General features: G+C 40.1%; 1 protein-coding gene across 1 annotated transcript in view; it reads right to left on the bottom strand.

Annotated features, from left to right (window-relative positions):
• The window catches only part of Dtna (dystrobrevin alpha), a 266220-nt gene that overhangs the window by 185469 nt on the left and 67031 nt on the right, over positions 1-13720 (bottom strand). Inside the window, exon 2 of the mRNA XM_038329659.1 lies at positions 7111-7237. The gene's annotated coding sequence lies outside the window, so the exon portion shown is untranslated. The remainder of the gene's footprint in view (positions 1-7110; positions 7238-13720) is intronic.

Here is a 13720-nt window from a genome sequence, read left to right as displayed (position 1 = left end):
AATCCCCAGTATTAAGAATTGTACTACAGACATGCTTTATTCTCTTGAGACAATCTGAAATTCAGAACGCTGTTAGGCGTTCACTTAAGACTTATTTGTTTTTATTTTGCACGCATGAGAATTTCGCCTGCATGTGCTTCTGTGATGTGCATGTGTGCCTGGTGTCTGTCGAGGCCAGAAGAGGGCCAGAACTGGGGGTACAGAGTGTGAGCTGCCATGCTGGTCCAGGGACTTGAACCTGAGTTCTCTGCAAGAGTAGCCAGTGCTCTTACAGCCCTATACACTCCTTTAAGAAGTGCTGATGGTGTTGCTAAATCTAGGGTAATTTTATTATCATCTTTATAAATTTCCCAAAATTGGTCATAAATATTTACTTTACAAAGTTTCTTTGGGAGAAAGGGGGGAGATAGAAATTCTTGATTTTAAAGACTCTGGCCCAAGGGCTTATTCCAGAGAGGTTAGTCCGAGTTTCTAGACTCTGGCCCAAGGGCTTATTCCAGAGAAGTTAGTCCAACTATCTATCAGGTTACAGCTCCTGATCATGTTAATTGTAGACATATGTGAATAGCAGTAAAGGTGGATTTTACACAAAGAACACTCAGAACCATACTGTGCTGCCTCTAAAAACTCTTGTTAAACAGACATGATGTTAACTTTAAAACCAGCTTAAATGTATATGTACTTGCTAGTAAAAAACGATTTGTAGGCTTATAAATGGCATAATCCAAGGAAATATATAAAAGTGTCTACCATGTTTATTGGTCTTACAGGAAAGCTGGTTTAGGGTGAGAGTTTTCTCAGAAGAAAGAGAGTATCTTTATCGAAGTATGTCCTTGGTAAGTCACCCAAATTACCAGAACCTTAGTTATTACATCAGAACAGCAAAAACAACACTGGCTAATCAGAGGATCATTATGAAGATGGAAAGTGTTCATGGAGCATCTGCTCTGGTCTTGGCAGATGGCTTCAGTCCTCTCTGGGAGGTCTCCTTCACAGGATGGAGCTCTCCTCTTTCCTTACAAGGGCTAGATAAAGCATTATAATCAACTACTTTGGGAACACCTAATCCCATCCCCAAATATGAGACTTCCCCATTCTGTCATTAAACTAGAAAGCAAGAGCACATTGAGCTTGGCACAAAAGTGCCACAGAGACTGAAAAGAGCTGACATTTATCTTTTATGAAAAACTAAGAAGGAAGGGAGATAATACGAGAAATTAGAACATGATTCCGTGAATGACTGGAAGAAGGTTGCTTTTCTTTCTGCTGGCTACCCTAGTCTCAATCTGCTAATGATGGCGCCGCAGGCTTGTAATTCTTGGTAAGACTGGCCAGCTATTGGCCCAAGGACATTCTTCAGTAGTCGTTGTGAAAGAGTAGCAGAGGATCTTGATGCTGCAAGCACTGAAGAGTGTATTCAGGGGAAGGGACATTGGAGAGAAATGCGGATGAAAGTAGCGCCTGGGCAGAAGAACCTAAGTGTGTAAAAGGGAAGGCTTGAAGAACACAGTTTAGAAAACATGAAGATGCTCTTATCCTAGCAATGAAATGATCAGCTGTTAGGGAGCAAACACAAGTTGCACAAAAACTACTGTGCCCACATAATGGAATTCTGAAGAAGGCAGGGCATAGATATTATTCTCTGGTTGATGGAGCAGCCGTGAGTGGCCATAAAGCAAAAGTCAGCAGTCTGCAAGGGTGGTTGGATCACGGCATCTACTATTGGTTAGCTACAAATTATGTGCCAGGAGTGATGTTCTGTTGTTTCACGGGTATGGTTTTCTTGCTTCTAAAATGAAATAAATGCATCTCTTTAGGCACAGAAGTTCAATAACTTTATCAAAATTTCACATTTTTAAACGACATAAAAGCACCAATGATATTTTTAAAATAATAATTTAAGGATAAAGAACTGAAGAATAGAAATGATGAAATCTGAATGTATATTAGAAAGCTGGTGTTGGTCTTTTAAAAAGAAAATGAGAGAAAGGACATTGAAAAGGAAATTTGTGCTTAATGTGCAAAAACTTAAGACATAGAATGCTGTCTTGATATTGGTGTACTGTATAATGATTTCATTTAAAAATCCGTATACACATTGCTTTTGTGGTTGAAAACAATCTATGGGTTATGTCACATAAGAGGAAGTGAACCATATGAAGTCTACAGGCTTGGAAATCAGAATGTCTGGGTTTGAACGTTCATATACTTTATATAATGTTCACTGAAACTTGGCTTTCCGGGCTCTATTATTCTTAGCAAAGGAGAAAAGAGAGCCTATAACATAAAGCGATTAATCATGAAGCTGAATATATGACATGAATTGTCCAGTACTACATGGTCGTCATCAACCATCAGGTATTTATACAGAAACTACCTGTAGCATGACACATACTACTAGTTAGGGTTACAAAGCCAAGTGTTTACTCTATCACCCAAGTTGTGTCCTTCTAGCTAATTCCTTAGATTTACATATTATAGAATAATCATATAATAATATAATCATATATTATATAATAATTAGCATATTTAGTGAATGTGTTTTCTTTCCCAGTTGATTTTTTAAAAAAAATTAACTGTATAAAGTCTAATTTATATATTCTGGAGACAAATGCTTGTGATTTGAATTTTCAATATTGTACCAAAATAAAGAAAATATTTGTTTTGGGAATATCAGATACTTACTACCTCTTAAGCCACAAAAACCTGCGGAGCCCTGTGCCTTTCAGCTTCAGGAGCCTGAGAGGGTCCAAGCACTTCTGTTCTGCCCATGATGACATAGCTGAAAGGCTTCTAAATTAGAGAGTTCCGAGTGAACATTAACATTGGTTGAATAGATGAAAAATATTGGTAGAAGGGACAGGATGTCCTTCAGAGGATAACCACAGTACATCAAAATGGAGAGATGAGCAGTTGTGATGGACTCTAAGGTAAGACAGAAAAAGGAAATGTCTAGGAAATAAATGGGAAAGCAATGAGGACAGCAAACAGTGAGGCCCTTACATTTAGCAAAATGACCAAGTGAGCAGATGTTTTAACACCACAAGAGCTTGTAAGAGGGGCTGGGAAGCAGGGCAGGTGCTGGCCTCCAGCCCACTTTGATTTGCAATATATTCAGTATGTATTATAAAAAATGTGAAGAATTCAGATCATAAAAATTCTTAGGGCAACAAATAATCACTGTTAAGAGGCAGAAGTCAGATTCAATTTGTAGGTGAAAATTTATGGATAAACAAACACGAAACCATAGCAAACCACGAGGCTTTGCTCTTATGTCAAATATAATGATGCTTATGATATTTGAACACTAAGGAAATAAAAACCATACTTAGGGTATATTTAAAGAATTTTAAACCATCTTTCCATTAGTTTAGAATGAAAAATGGAAAAGGTGAGAACATTTTGTTTTTAGTGATAACAAATCCATGCAATATCATATAACTTAGAATATGGTTTTAAGTATATTGTTTTTCATTGTCCCTACTCCCCATTCTTCAAGACAAGACCCAGCCTAGGAGAGGTCTCTGTAAAAGATATAAAATGTACAACCTATTTGTAGGACAGAATAATAAAACCACAAACAACCCAATTCAAAAGTGGGCCAGAAATCCAAATGGCCACCTCATGGAAGACACCCTACAGATGGCAAATGGGCACAAGCGAGGATGTTCCACATTATCTGTCACTGGAGAGTTGCTAATTAAAACCAAAGCTACACAACTCCTATTGGAATGACCAAGGTCCAAAACACTGACAACAACCAATGCTCTTGAAAGAAGGAAGCTACAGGGTATGTGTTGATTGCTGGTAAAAATGTGAAGTGAGACACAGTCTCTTACTATGTCCAGTCATGGTATCCCTTGTTATTTATCCAGATGAGATCAGATGTCATGAGCATACAAAAACCTGTGCATAGATGTTTACATTAGCTTTATTTGTAATTGTGAAGAGAAGCATACATTGCGGCACATCCGAGCAGAGAAGCATTATTTAGGCTGAATCAGAAATAAGTCTTGAAGACATGAAAATAAAGGAAGAAACTTAAATGCCCATTATTGAGAAAAGTAGGGAAATATGAAAAGGCCATGCACCCTGTGATTTTTAACAAGGCAATTCAGAAGCTGCAGAACTCTGGGTCTAGCATGGAGGAAAGAATTTAAGGGCAGGAGAAGCACATGATCACCAATGATGGAAACAGGTCACGTGTTTCTGTCAAAATTTGTAATGTTCACTAATGCACAGAATTATCTGTGGTCGTGAGTCAATGTAGATCAATTGATCGTAATAAACACCTTCCCAGGTGGTGGATATTGGTATCTGGGAAGGCCATGCATGTGTAGGGGCAGGCAGGATGTAGGCAAAATCTGTTCCCTCTTCTCAGTTTTGCTGGAAACCACAATTTGTTCTAAAATAGCAATTATTTCCCTTTGAAAAGGAATGATTCATAACCACAGGATACAATGTGTGATTCTATTGATGAATACAGAAGGCAGCCAGTGGTGATGCAGCCTAGGATTTGGTTTCTGTTGGGAGAATAGACTGGAAGAGGCTGTGAGTTGTACTTATGGGGATATTAGTGATGTTCTACTTCTTTATTTGATTTCTAACAAGCACCTTGTGATTATTGATAGACACTTATGGCTCTTGGTGTCATTTTTGAGTCTATAATATAGCTCAATATCTCAATGTTTTACTATAAAGCCTATGTAAGTTAAGAAAAAAGACCTAATTATACCTTTAAATTTTATTTCCCAGGAATCATTTGTTTTCTTGTGGTTGGGGGAGAAGCAAGTATCTATCTTATATTTTCTTTCAATAATTTGTAAGAAATTAATAAGGCATGGGTGGATCAGTTAGAACTTAGTCAGGCAGAGAAACATTAACTATTTAAAACAGAATTTAGTCTAATGAAATGATTACTCAAAGGATGGAAGAATTGGGAAACTAAGCTGGTGTCTTAGTTACTCTTCTATTGCTGTGGGAGACACCATGACCAAGGCAACTTATAAAAGGAAGTATTTAATATGGGGGCTCGTGGTTCCAGAGAGTTGGAATCTATGATCATCATGATGAGAAGCATGGCAGCAGACAAGCAGAAATGTTGCTGGGGCAACAACTGAGAGCTTACATGTTGAGACAACAATCAAGAGGCCAAGAAAGGAAGTGTGATGGTGTGAACACCAGGCATGCCTCGCCTTACAGGAGCACACCTCCTCCAACAAGGTCACACTTCCTAATCCTTCCCAACCAGCTACATCACCTTGAGGCCAAAGATTTAAAAAAATGAGTTTTGGGGGCCATTCTCCTTCAAACCACCACAGCTGGGGATTGTGAAGGAGCCTTAAGGTATTTAAGTCATAGGAAGAAGTGACAGGACTGACCTTTAGAGTTCTTAAGAACAAAGGGAGAGGTAGTGTCCCTGGATGTCAGAATTAAAAGCCACTTGGGGAAGCTGGAAGCAAGGAAATATAGCCCAATAGGGTTCAGTCCCTGATGTGGCTAGACCTGGGCAAGACCAGCAATGGACCTGAAGATAAAGATGGCCACAGACAGGCACACCTGCAGAATAAAGAGCTCAGAAACACACTTCTCATTTTTACTTTCTTTTCTGGAGTAATGGCTACATGAATTGATTTACTAGGATTTTTGAAATGTACTCAGCTTAGTTCTTGGGAATTACAAACAAATCTCTTGAAAATAAAGGAAATCATTGCTTTAGTTCTACACTCAATCTCAGTAAGAAAATTTACACACACTTAAGACTCTGAGGATCTGGGCTGGAGAGATGGCTCAGTGGTTAAGAGCATGGCCTGCTCTTCCAAAGGTCCTGAGTTCAATTCCCAGCAACCACATGGTGGCTTACAACCATCTGTAATGGGGTCTGGTGCCCTCTTCTGGCCTGCAGGCATACAAGCAAACAGAATAATGTATACATAATAAATAAATAAATATTTTTTAAAAATACCTTATAAAAGACTCTGAGGATCTCTTGTTTTCATTGTGAAGTTAATCAAAACAAGAGAGGGTATCTTGGTGTTCGGAAAGCAGTCATTCCACCATACACAGGATTTTGATCTTTTATTTCATTTCCTTAAAGTGGATGATGATCTGAATTTTAATCAAAGTTGTTTTCAAACTTGTAATAATGTCACTTTGACTTCTGTTGTATTTTCACTGCTTTAAGTTGATTAAACAGTTTTCACTCGGATAACTTTTAATGTGGAGAGAAAGCATGGGTGCCTGTAGGATTAGACTTACGACTGGTGGGGGCTCTGTTAGTTGCATTGTTTAGTTAAGAACTAAACATGACTCTATTCTGACGTTCTGGCCATGGCCATTCTTTAAAGTAGACAATAAAAGAAACAATACTGCTTCGAAAGCTCCTCTTGGGAAGAAGTGGGGATTCTCAATGCTCACCTTCTTTGTTTTCTTTTCTCTGCTGAAGAACGGCAGCATGTTCCAGAAAAATTCTATACAACTAATTTGAGATTCTAGTCTTTTTGTACCATTGGAGGGTAATTACAACTGATAGTTCAACATTGACTTGTTTATTTATTTTATAGCCAGACAAAACAGAGCTGTGTGTGTGTGTCTGTGTGTGCGTCTGTGTGTGCACACACTGTTTATGTTTCATTGTACAGCGTATTGTAAGATTTAGTGTACCTCACCTTTATTGTCTTTTAGTTTTAATTTAGACAATATAAAATCCCCAACAGGAAGCTTTGGGAATTACTTATGACATGCTAACATCACCACCATCAACCTTCCTTTCCATTTATGCTGTTAACCTGATTATCTACTACCTCATTCAGACTTAATATCCTAAAATATATTTTCATATTTTAAAATATTAGGTAACTTTTGCAATAGAATAAAGTATTGTGGATTTCCCCCCAGTATAAACCATCTCTCATGTGACTTCAGTCCAGATAGCTTCTGTTTACAGAACTAAAACAAGAGTAAAGGACTTTACCTTTAAAAGTCTTTGGTTGGGACCTCCCTGAAAGTACTGAATGAGAGATATTGATACTATGTAACCCCACTTTTTATGCAAAGAAGGAAAGCACATTTTGAGAGATTAGATTAATCAATTTTGTTTTAAGCACTCACCTAAAATTCAATGAAGAGACAGCATGGACCTTCCAGAACCATCTATTTAGTTTTCTTTGAAGTAGCAGTTGATTGTGGCATTTGAAGGCTTCTCAAGAGCTCCCCGGGGCTTGTAAATCCTATTTATCTGTAATGAAAAAAACACACCTGTATTGAGCCATTTATACTAACATGCTTACAGAAACAGGGGCCTGAGTTGGTAATTCTAGAATACACGGCCTCCTACAAACGCCTCTATTAACAACACTATTAACAACTTGGAATACCCTACTCAGCAACTCAGCTTTCATTAGCTGAGACAAATGAACTTTTATTCTAGATGTTCTTTGACAGATGAGGATGGCCAGGCCTGGAGGCATGAAGTCACCATGCAGGATGAAGCAGCTGGTTAGCAACGGCTATGAGTTCTTAATATAGCCCTTTATTTTCAGTTGATTAAGAATGAGAAATGAGAGAACATGGATTCTTCTGTTTTCTGAATAGGCAATTTTCTAGAATATTGCACCATCCATAATTTCTACTAAAGCCAAGGAAATTACTGCGGAGGTCAGATGCCTCAGAACAACATGTTCTCTGAGAGCATAAACTTGAGCAGTTTTAAATAGCTATCTCACAGGAGCTGACGAGAGCAAGGCAGCCTAAAGCTACTTAATAATCCATATGGCGATTGTGATATGGGATAATCACATATAAATAGTAAATAGTCCATGTCTTTTAAAAGTGAATGTTTTTGAAATATTTTGCTTGCTGAGAGAACTTATATATTAGAAAGAAGAGACGGGCACCTGTGCCAAAGGTTTCCTGACCTTTGCCCTGAGAGTGACCCAGGTACATTACATGCATCTTCATCAATATCTCTTTCCCAACACGCTTTAGCCTTCATCTCCTGGATCATCCTCTTCTCCCTTCCTGTGGTTGCCATTGATATTCCAGGTGCCAGATAGTTGGAGGAACAGAAACCTGAAGCTCTGCAAGCCAGTTATTGAGATAAAGCAAGGAGTGAGGAGAAGGGCAGAAGGTGAGAGTGGAGATGGGAAGGGAAGAATGGATCCCAGAGGATGCTGGGGTGCCCTCTGCACCGAGTGACAACCCTGCACACTCCCCTTGAACATTCTTCAACCTGAGCTGTCTAAAATGACCACCATAGTGTTGGAGCTTTCCCGTCTGGCTTCAGATGTCTTTTGATTTTGGATCCACATTGAAAACTCGCTTTCCTCGCATCTGACCTCTCAGCACCACTTATTATTATCCTAAGACTTATTACTAGAAGTAACTTCTCACAGTGCAATTGGCTCTTGTGTCCATTAGAGTTTACCTTCCCTACCCCATATGACATGCTAGGTACACACAATCTGGCATGATTTGAATTAAATGTGTTGTCACAGTTGAACTCCTTTGCTAATTTTTGTTTTCTGAAAGTACGTCATAATTATTATTTTTTTTTTTGGAAAACTGGTATTCTGGTAAACTTACAACAGCCATGTATTTGGAAATTAGCTACATATTAAAATATTATCCCTGATCTAATTAATATTGCTTCACACCACAGGATGAGAAAATAAATGGGACTTATAACACAATCTTTCTATATAACCACATATTTCACACATAGACACATATAAGTAAGTCTACACATAACTGACAATACAGACTCACTATTGGCTTCTTAGGGTCCCATTTCTGATTGTTTCTCCTCTCCCTGTCAGTCTTAGGCTGGGTCCTTTGCACGCTGATTTTCTATTTTGGTCCCTGGTCACTGCTGATTGCAGCAGACTCAGGAGACCAAGCAGCATCCACACAGAGTCACTGTGATGAAGAATCTCACAGGTGGCTACCTTGATAAGATTCATAACTTTAATAAAAATTGTACCTTAGATGATAAACCAATTGCAAGATGGTTTTCATGTCTTCTATTCTTCCCCCACCAAAAAGTGGCCCTGCTTCAGCCTCTCAGGGACAGTGATTAAGTACCAGTGTCTAATACAGAGGTAGATCCATCTTTGCTATTACTGCCTTCTGGTGCCTGTGGCACACCCAGCATGTGCAGAACCTGAGAGTGGCTGCCTCCCAAAGTGTTGTGACTCAAAGTCATCAATCCTATTCTCTGGTATGCTGCAGCCTACAGGACATTGGAAAGTAACATTCCCACATGAACAGTAGGTGGAAATAGAAAATGATAACTTTCTTTCTTTTTATTTTTATTTAAATTATAGGCCAGCTAACTTAAATTTTAGGTTGGCTAACTCAGAAACTCAGAATTTCTAGTGTGAGTTAAGTTAAATTTTAGTGTTAGGACATCAAATAAAAACACTATCTCTCGGTCTGGAGAGATGGGTCAGAAGTTGAGAGCATTTACTGGTCACGTAAAGGTCCTGATTTTAGTTCCCAGCATCTACCTCAGGCAGTTCACAGCCACCTGTATCTCAAGTTCCAGGAGATCCTATACCCTCCTCTGGCTTTCACAGACACCAGCACACATGTGGTGTACATACAAGCACTCAGGCACACAAACATATACATGAAATAAAATATATATTATCTCTTTTGCTTAGCTCCCTGGGAAATTTCTAGCCAGGGCACAGGTTGAAATTAGAAGTCAGTATCTCACCACAGCCTGCCACAAGAGAAACATGCATTTTGTTGACTGTCTTAGGCATATGGTATTGAAGAAAGCTGAAGGAAGCAATTTTTTGCTTACTAGGGGAATTACCTCAAATTCAAGCATGCGTAATTTGAACGGGCCATTTAAAAGAAAGCAAAGAGAGATGGCATTAATCTAATGAGGGATTTCACTGTTCTCTGTGGTGGTGAATTTGACAAATGACATGAATTCAGTACACAAAATTGGAACAAGTGGTACCCTCCTACCTTAGTAGACTATAGACAAACATGACATGGAGCCATGTTCTCATGCCCATTCCCTAGTGAGCTGTCTGCTTTTAATCCTCTGTCTCTGAGTGTTTTCCTGTGTAGCATGTCCTTTGTCTGATGCGCTGTTTATTCACAATCTCTTCATGGTAAAGATAGACTGACAAAAGCAGGAAATCTGTTCAACACAAGACCTCTGATGCACAGAACTTTGGCTCATATACAGTAGGCTTGTCGAACAGCTGGTGAATGAATGGACAAAACAGTATATGGAGGAATAGCTTAAGTTTTCATCAATGCTATATCCAAGGAGAGGCAATTTTTTTTATCACAAAGATTTGTAGGTTCAACATGGAGTTACAAATGATAATCTTTACTCATATAGATCTGAGACATAAATCAAACCAGAGAAAAGCATATCATTAAGTAACATGGATGTTGTAAAGGAGAAAGTCCTCCATTATTTTTTTTTTTTTTTCAAGACAGGGTTTCTCTGCAGCTTTTTTTTTAGAGCCTGTCCTGGAACTAGCTCTTGTAGACCAGGCTGGCCTCGAACTCACAGAGATCCGCCTGCCTCTGCCTCCCGAGTGCTGGGATTAAAGGCGTGTGCCACCACCGCCCGGCTCCTCCATTATTTTCATTTACAAATTTCTTTCTTTTCTTATAAATACTAGGTCAGTCTTCTATTCCTTATCCCTATAACTTGCACCAATAATCTTCTCACAGTGTGATGAAGTCACAATGGGAAATAATGAGGAGCTCAAAAAGGCATTTATCTGCTTTCTTTGTAATGCAGGGGTAGGCGGCCAAAGAACTGAAGTTTTTAGCACATGCCCTGCAGGTTCTCCCTCCTGTAAGTTAGGCTCAGGAGACTGGAATTCCTAAGGCCAACGTTTAAAAGAACAGAAGTGAAGACCGAAGAAAGTGCAGATCTTAGGCTTAGAGATAACACTAGCTACAGGCTTGCAAAGGGCACTCTGGTGAAATGCAGACATGGGTGGCCACACTGCAATCATACCTACATTTCACTTGGTGACTCTTAGAATTTGGAACTATTGGGCAGCGTAGGCTGTAGCAGTTATCAAGGAAAATTGGCTAGGGATGGCTATAAATGTTGGAGAAGCAACAGTTACTTATCTGAATAATTTCCAAATGACTGAATAGGCCCTACTTTTTAAAAGTGACCTGAGGCTGCCATATTTACAGATTGCTTGGTACAACCTCAGGCAGGGCTGAACTTGGGAGTCCTGTTAATGCTCTTCTGCAAACAAACCCTTAGGAAAAACCTGTTTAGCAATGAAGATGCAGGGGAGAAGGGAAACAGATCTGAAAGGTCCTTGAGTCATCTTCTGATGTCCAGAAGACTGTGTTTTATTTAACTCTTGACCACTTTTAACTTGGCTTTGATTTTCTGAATTAGAATGTCAGTCTAATACAATGGTTTTCAACCAATGGTCACGGGGACACATGTGGGGACATGTGACCATATCTGGTGGCATTTTGCATTTGTGGGGTTAAGGGATACAAATAGCACACAACAGGTAGAGGCTAGAGCACTACTGAACACCTTCAATGCACAGAACTCTCCCTTGATTCAGTCCAAAGTTACAATTACTAGGCTGAGGACCTCTGGTCTCGGTGATTCAAGTTCCTTTCTGTCTGACCTTGACTTTGCAGCTTTGGCACAAGTCCTGCTCAGATCTGTGCGTGTGCTCAAGTAAGCAGGATTCCCTGTCTATGATGTCCTCAAACTCCACATTCCATGTCACAGCCCTTCCTGTAGCTCCAACCTCCTCTATGCTTCACACATGTGCCTTCCTGAATTCCTGAACCTGCTGACATTCTTATTATGAAACATTGCCTTAGACTTCCTTTACTTATTCCCTCCCTTCTTCCCTTCTTCTTACCCCCTTCCTCCTTCCTTTCTTCTTACCTTCCTTCTCTCTGTCTGTCTCTCTGTCTCTCCCTCCCTCCCTCTCTCCCTCCCTCCCTCTCTCCCTCCCTCTCTGTCTCTCTGTCTCTCTGTCTCTCCCTCCCTCCCTCTCTGCCCCCCCCTCTCCCCCTCTCGCATCCTGACAGGCCTGTAACTCTCTATGTAGACCAGGTTGACCTCAAACTCACAGAAATCTGTGTACCTCCACTTCCCTAGTGTTAGCTTTAAATATGTGCACTTCCATTTCGTTTTTTAAAATTGAAAATAGATTCTTCACTCGTACAATACATCCTTACCCATGTTTCCATCCTTCCACCCCTCCTAGCTTCTTCTACCTCCCTTCTCCCCCAGATCCACTCCCCCTCCCCTTCCTCTTCAGAAAAGAGCAGGCCTCCAAGAGATGACAGCCAAACAGGACAAAACAAGATGCAACAAGATGGGGAAAAGACCTTGTATCAAGGCTAGAGAAGGCAACCCAACAGGAGAAAAAGAGCCTCAAGGGCAGGCAAAAGAGTCAGAAATAAACCTGCTCCCACAGTTAGGCATCTCACGAAAAGCACCAAGCTAACAGCCATAACGTATCTGCAGAAGACGTGGTGCAGACCCATGTAGGCCCCGTGCTTGCCATTTCAGTCTCTATGAGCCCACGTAAGCCCTGCTTAGTTTCAGTGGGCCATGATCTCCTGGTGTCCTCCATCTCCTCTGACTCCTCCTCCAGTCTTTCCTCCTCCTCTTCTGCAGGGTGCAGTTGTAACTTCCTGGAATCTGTGAGGGTGACCCTAGTGAGGACTTATGGAAATGGAGGATTTGGAGTCTGAAGTGGCCATCCTCTGTAAGCAGACAAGGCTTCCAGGGGAGGTTTCACCACTTCTTATCTTGCCATAAGAATAGATAAAGATTAATGGAAGAGACTGCTTGTCGATTTCTTCTTATCATCATCAGCACCATATCTACACTAACTTCCTTCCTTCCTTTTTAAAATTACATTTTGAGAAAGAATCTTTCTGAGGCTCTCTGGCTGGCTTGGTTCTTGCTGTGTAGCTCAGGATGTCCTCAAAATCATGACAATCCTGTTGCCTCCAGTCTGTCAGATGCAAGGATTACAGGTTTGAATGAGCAACCCTATCCTCTTTAATGATGGATTGTGACCACCAGCAACTATTTGATCAAATGACTGATGGTGGAAGAATTGGTGAGCATGAAGCTCAGAATATTCTTCCCGGCTCCTTCTCCAAGCTGTGGCTTTTATTCAAATCATTTCACCTGATTTATAATTATTGATTTAAAAATATCCAACTGGGAGCAGCAGTGTGATGGTTTTGTATTTAAAACCCTCGGTTTAAAGATAATGCCATGCCAAACACAAGGATATTATGACAGAATCAGGTGGAAGATTCCATCAAATGGAGCTTTGTGGATGCCTGGAAATTGAAGAGAACATTGGTGCTTAGAGACATGTGGGTATCCTTTCTGTCTCAAGTATTAGTTTTGTTGACTCAAAGCTCATCTTGCAAGCCGGGAAGACCTTGGCTGTTGACAAATATTTCAGATTATTGCCTTTGACTCCAAGTTCCTAGGAGAAGGACAGTAGCAATGGTAGTATAGATCTAGTGTGGCCATTGTGGAAGGGCTATTCTTGGGGCAGGTGGACCTCATTGTGGGAATTATAATTGCTGACCAAAGCATTGGAGGAACTGGCCATGGCTACTCAGATGCTGATGTGGCTCCATTTTATTTTTGAGACATTTTTAATGTCCTGGACAGATAAATAGGGAACTTAATTGAATCTCAGAGGCAGGAACATTTTAC

Source organism: Arvicola amphibius, chromosome 5 (assembly GCF_903992535.2).
Source record: "Arvicola amphibius chromosome 5, mArvAmp1.2, whole genome shotgun sequence".
NCBI lineage: Eukaryota > Metazoa > Chordata > Mammalia > Rodentia > Cricetidae > Arvicola > Arvicola amphibius.
Note: the sequence above shows the minus strand (reverse complement) of the source record. Positions and strands in the feature narration are given on the sequence as shown.